The sequence below is a fragment of the Montipora capricornis genome, chromosome 8, assembly GCF_036669925.1.
Source record: "Montipora capricornis isolate CH-2021 chromosome 8, ASM3666992v2, whole genome shotgun sequence".
NCBI classification, from domain to species: Eukaryota; Metazoa; Cnidaria; class Anthozoa; order Scleractinia; family Acroporidae; genus Montipora; species Montipora capricornis.
Window position 1 is genome coordinate 15553342 of NC_090890.1, and position 6695 is coordinate 15560036.

At 38.6% G+C, this 6695-nt stretch overlaps 1 pseudogene; it reads right to left on the reverse strand.

Annotated features, from left to right (window-relative positions):
* Positions 1–1482, reverse strand: part of LOC138013745 (golgin subfamily A member 6-like protein 22) — a 13293-nt pseudogene extending 11811 nt beyond the window's left edge.
* Positions 1483–6695: the final 5213 nt, after the last annotated feature.

The window sequence follows — 6695 nt, forward strand, 5'->3', positions numbered from 1 at the left end:
TTGTTTGATGATATTCGTTCATGCGACAAATTGAGCCTTTTTTAAAAATCTAAACTTAGGACTAAAATATTATTCTTAGGGCTAGGTGCTTTTAAATATTTCTTCTTACTTTGACCCGCGCTTTTACCAGATTAGTATGATCTCGTGTTTGTCATCTCTTGATGCTGGCTGAATGGTGCTGATGATGACGATTGTCATTTTTTAATTATTTTATTTTCTTTATTCTTATTTATTTTTTTTATTTTTAATCAAAACAGAAGAAACGAAACTTCCGCATGCGGATAAAAGGGACTGCCTATCTTCTTGGTTAGGAGGCCACCACAATCATAATCGCAGAATTGAGGAAAAAACCTTATAACAGTTACACCTCAAAGAAACTACTAATGAGCCGGTGAACTATGGTTAAAAGTCAGTCGACAAATTACATTGCCAAGGTTTCTTAGGAATGTGGTTTAAATCTGGATGACAAAGCTTGCCAGCCATGTTTTAAGAGATCACTTGAGCTGTTTCACAAGAAAGGAAAACACACCTAGGCAGTAGCTGTCAAATGCGTGGCCGCATTGGGGAAAATACAACGAGCAAATTATAAAACCCATAAGGACTCTCTTCCTTCGATTACAAGTCATTACGGAAACTGAAAACATGCTGACTTACATTTGTTGGCACCGCTTAGGGTGCTGAAACACAAAATAAACGGCTGAAGAGTTAGTTGTTCCTTTTACGGGTACTGAGCTTTCTTGATTATGGCCTTCCCACCGATTTGTCAGCCGTAGAGTTCCTTTGGATACATCCGTCCGGTACTTTTTTTAAGTCCCACAGAACCCCAGATTTCCGGCTCTTTATTATTCCACTATTACGTCATTTTACCATATTTGGTCAAGAGAACGCGCAAAATATGAGACGGTATTACACTGTAGAACAGAGCAAATACGGACGGAACTGGAGTTTTCGATGAACGAAATTGTTTTCAACACGATACAAAGCCCAGAATTTAGCTTGTCATCGCTTGTCTCGTCATTTCGTTTATACAATCAAATAAAGGACATTTGGCTGGCTTTCTGTGCCGTTTACATCGTTCGCAAGCGCCCTGAAGGACAGATGATGCATTTTTTAGAAACACTCTTACCAAATAAAATTGAAGCATCTTATTCGATGGTTTAACATATAATACTCGCGGACATTTTGCTCATTGCTGGTATTGGTCCTCGCCCCTGCGGGGCTCGGAAAAATCATACGCTCAACCATCGCACAATATGTCGACTTCGATTCACTCGTCTTCTAGGCTCGTATCAGCTCAAAATCCGTCTCACAATCAAAACAGGATTTACTGATGAGATAGTCAAAGAGGAATCTGCGAATCTAACTGCAAGATGCTGTGTTATAAGTCAGCGGCGTTTTGTTGGCTCGAAGGAAACTGCAGTGTCTTACTGAATGCTGCAGAGTCTGATTGTCTGCCTCCAAAACGTCGTAATATAAGGTCATATAAGTCAACAACCTTTTATCGAAGAACGAAAATTGAAAGAAACTCGCCGCATTTGTCCTTCTTTTTCTTTTCAAACGAGTTAACTAAGGCACTTAACGTCAGTCTACCTTTCTAAGCTCTCTCTAGTTATTATAAGAAGCTCTGGAGAACTGATACCCTGCGAGCAGAGTCTCTTTCGATCTTCCTAGATAAGTCGACTCTGCCAGCCGGCTTCACTGGCGAAAAATCGCGCGATATGGCACGTGACGCGTTTCCGTGACTATCATTGGCTCTCGTGAAAAAAGCACTCCCGAGAAGAACAGAAAAATGGCTGCCGTTTGAGAATCGGTAGCTTGTTGGTTTCCGTTCCTTTTAGAGCGATCAAGGCTAGTTTTACCGCCAGTTTCAAGTGGAATGTATTGTTAGAAAACGTCCAATCCAACCAGCATCCTCGGAAAATTTGCTCCTGGAAAATTTTATTTCGTGGGAAAAGAGCTGCGAAACAGGTGAGTGTTTTGCGCAATTTTTAATGTGAAAGTTTGTTGCCACCGGGTACAAAAAGTTACTGTAATGTGCAGAAAGGTGGATTCCTAATGTTTCCGTTCATGTGTGAATTGGCTTGTACCAGGTGGCAGGGAAATGGCAATATTGTTCAACGTTAAGGTTATTTTTTTCTTCGTTACACCTTACGATCGGCACCTCTGCGTGAATGATCAATGATTCGATCAGATATGAATTTGATTTTGAATGTGATTGTCTCATTCGGAACGTAACCCTAGTATCAAATATTTTAAATAGCTGCTTTTAAGGTCATTTATATTCCCTTTTCTGGTGAATGTCTAGGTTATTACACTTTTTAGCAGTCACAACTCAACGATCCTTGCGTTCAAGTAGTTACCAAGTTATGGATTTGCAATTAATTTGAGTTTAAAATCAAAATCAAAATCAAAATCCATGTTAGTTAAAATAATGTTTGGAAGAACAGAAGTGTAGGTACAGATGTATATAGGTATCTATAGATTCAGGTTTTTTTAGACTATCGTTTTCTGGAAGCATTAATGATGTAATTTTGGTTTTAGGGGACTGTCATGTGTTGTTGGATCAAGGAAATTCTGTTTTGAGTCAAGTATGGTTGACAGTGGATAGTTGTTCCTGAAAAGGCTGAAAGGAAGCTTTATTGCCTTGGACTTTTTTTGCTTACACCCCACATGTTAATATTGTTTGTTCTTTTCTTACATGGCAAAATTTATTAATATTTTATGTGATTTGGAGCTGCAGCTAGAAACAGTGTCCCATGCATAAGGTCTCATTGGGGTTTATGGCAGTAAAGTAATTTTGGTAAAAAATATGTTTAAAGTTTTTATCATAACTTCTCATCTTGGTCCTGCTGGACTTGAAACATGCTCTACCATTTTGCACGAGGAACTTGTCAATCAACCGTTACCTTTTGGTGTATTTGCAATATGATATTTTGGATAGCAATTGATTTATTTTTCTAATCCCTTATGTGTAGATATCCTATGTCTGTCACATAGTTAGTTTTAAGCTTTTATTTCCTGTAGTGTATCTTTATTATAGCTAGTACATGACCCCACAAGCATATGTTATTGCTTTACTATTGATTGTGTTTGAATAAAGGATATTGTTGTCTTGTCTTGTAGATAATGCAAAACAGCCTCAGTTGTATTTGCATTATTTCTGAATGTTACTTTTAAAGGGCAAACCATTAAAAAGTGTACAAATTTTGCAGGAGTTCAGGAAAAATATTCAAAATATTCATTGATTTGAAGTTCCTGAAGCAGGTAAATCTTGAAGAGTTTACCCAACCATATTTGGAATATACGGCATTTCTTTTTGGGAATGTTCAAGTCCACCGAATTCATTTTCTTTATGTTGAGAAGTACTGTAAGACTGTTGACTCCATGGGGTTCCCCATTGACGAGTAAAATCGTCTGGTGTTAGACAGAGCAAAATACTCTGGCTTTAGACAGAGTAAAATACCAAGTATGGCCGGTTTAGGGGTGAAAGGGTTAAAGTGCGATCATTACTTTGACTTTCTTTCTTCATTTGAACCAAAACAAAGTGACTAATCATCACCTCCACCATTGCTATACAACGGCTTTGGCTTTTAGAACAAAGTATCAAAGTTGAAGCTGGTAGCTCAAGGAGTAAACTTTGCAAAAGAGTTAGGTTAAAAATACTTTTATGGTATTTTAGTATTATTGTAGAACAAATTTGCATAATATCGTTAAAGTCATTAAATCAATGAGAATCCAAACATGAGGATGCAGTTTGCTGAGGAGGGGTCTTTTTTTTTAAACAACCCTTAAAGGTAACAGAACCTTCAACAAGTTTTCTAAACTTTGAAAATACCTAATTTTATATCCTCCTGCTGTTTTATTGCTGGAAGATAAAATCAATTCCTGATTAAGTATTTTTGTTGTCACACTAACCTACTACAATGTGGTGAAAGCGTATTATTAGCTGTAGTAATATTTTGTTACAGTAAAATTCTCCCTGCTAGTAAGCTGGACTTCTGAATCAAATATTGTTGTTTTGGCTATTCAGAGTTAACCTAATCTATGTTTATTTCTATAATTTGAAGGAAAGCAAACAATTGGCATTTTGCTTGTAACAACTGTAACAAAATATAATTGCAACTAAAAGGTTTCCTTCTAGTGTACCCATTATGAGGTGCTATGACATGGTTATTATTACTGCTAAATTCACTTTAAAATTTATTTTTGAACGACTGAAATACATTTCTTCATTTTCCCCTCGGTCTTGATAAATTTTCCTCTATGGACCACTTGAATGGCAATTTTAACAACTTAATTTTGAAAAAAAATGCTAAAATCTTAACATTTTCTGTTAGATGCGGGACCCCGCGGAAACAGTGTGTAACTATTTAGTTGGAAGAGAAACCATTTGGAAATTTAATGGTATCTTTTTTGTTCCACTTTTGAAAAGATAAACGCATGAATTGAAATCAAGATGGCAATCCATTAGCTGGTAAGCTCCACAAACGAATTTCCACTCAAACATTAGCAACAGAGACTCGCGTTGACCTTGAAATTTTTAAAGAAATTTCCCTCGTAACCCTGTTGGCTTAAAAGAGAATCTCGCTGGCATAGAAACGCACTATGCAGTCAACATTCGTTCGTTTTACTGGCCTGAAAAAGGGTCTTTTTTTGTCGACGGAGATCTAATCAAACACCGAATGGCAGCCATGTTTGATTTGAGGTATTGAAGTCACATGACAAGGCCTCGACCAATCAGACATTTTTCGCCAGTGAACCAGCCGGCTCGACATTTCGTGTTGAGCATGCGTTAAAAATTCAAACGTATTCGGGAGTCAGTCACGCGTGACTAGTTACCGCAAAACCACAAAACCAAAACAAACAGTAGCGGATATTTTCGAACAACTCTGTCAAACACACGACAACCAAGGAATCATTTCCTCAAGATAGTTCAAGTTTTTAAATTGCCATTTCAATTTTTACTGAAAAATTAATAGGTTTCTCAATAGACCATTTTACAGTTGTCGCTAAGTTACCAGGCCTAACAATGGAAGCGAGGCTGCCGGTGACCCTGTTTTGATACAAACCTTCATGCTTTTGTAATGCTAATATGGACTAATTAGCGTTACAACAACACAATTTACATGATAAAAGCAGTGAGGTCTGTATCAATGCAAGGTCACCGGCAGCCTCGCAGCCATTCATAGGCTTGGTCGCTGAGCAAACAACTGTAAAATGGCCTATTCTGCAGATTCTGGTAAACTAGCTTCTGTAACCGACATACGGAGGAAATACTCATGGGAAAATTGTCACGCTGTTGTAAATTTAAAAAATATTGATGACGCGTGGCGATTGATCTTGCCAAAACAGGTTTGGCAAGTTGAAACCATTTCTTTGGATGAGCGGCAAATCAGAGAAAGTCGCGCCGGCTGGCAGAGTCTACTTTCCTCTTCCCGACTTATCTAGGAAGATCGAAAGAGACTCGGCTCGCAGGGTAGAGAACTGAAGGAAGCCAATAAAGAAAATAAAACCACCCTTTCCTGCTGAGAAAGAGCCAGTTATTTTACACTGATGCCCTTCCGTTCAATCTTATGTAAAACGAAGAGCTTTCGTTCCTTAAAAAGTGCTAGCAAATCATGTTGTAAAATAATGCTGATTTACTGATTTGAAAAGAACCCCTAAGAGGAACCAAGATCCTGTCTTGTGGGCGTGGCATGAAATTTTTTTCACCCCTAAGAGGTACCAAATTATGGGTTTTAATTAGACAAAATTAAAAATAAGTTCATTGTCAATTGTCTCCTGTCATAATTTTTCGGCTTAATTCCCTAAAAGGTACCGCTAAAGCTCTCGCTGTCCACCTTTTGAGGCTGAACACTCTAAGAGGTACCAAAACCACTTTTTTAACCCCTAAAGGTTACGACGAGTAACCCCGTCCTTTTTATATGGGAATCCCCCCCCCCCCTCCCCTCAACCCGGTTTTTCATCCCACCTTGCATGCTAGTCAACCAAGAAAGTAATTGACATCCGACTTTGAATAAATAAGTCTGTTTACGAGCCGAGTGGCCCATCAGAGCCGGAGCTTATCCCGGTTTCTGTGGCATGAAGCGACTAGGAGTATTTTTTTTACTCCCCGCTAGATGGAATGCCAGTAAATCTCAGGGTTACCCCCAGCATTTCGCCGGTACCCATTTATACACAGAGAGGCACCGTGGGAGTAAAGTATCTTGCCCAAAAACACATCACAATATCCCCGGCCAGGACCCGAACCAGGACCACTCGATCCGGAGTCGAGCACACAAACCATGATGCCACCGCGCCTCCCTCAACTGAAGTAAAGAAAGGCTCTTCATAAACTTTTCTCTGCCACTCTGAGAAAATATGACCAAGTCAATGTCTTTCAAACAATATTTTTATAGGATCAATGTATTTGATACTTAAAAATCGACTTACCATATTTGACAGATGATATTTATTTATAATATATGTCCAAAACTAACGAGTGTCAAGCATTCTAGTATCGAAGACCCGGGACCCGTTTCTCGAAAGACCCGAAAACTTTTCGGGCCCGAAAAGGCATCCACTTGTTTTGGAAAGCGGATCTTTTAAGATGTTTTCAAGATAACAAGAGGCAGAATAACTGTGAAGTTCGACGACTTAAAACATCTCCTTTCATGAGATACAAAGGAAATGGTGACACCCGAAAAAGCACCGAA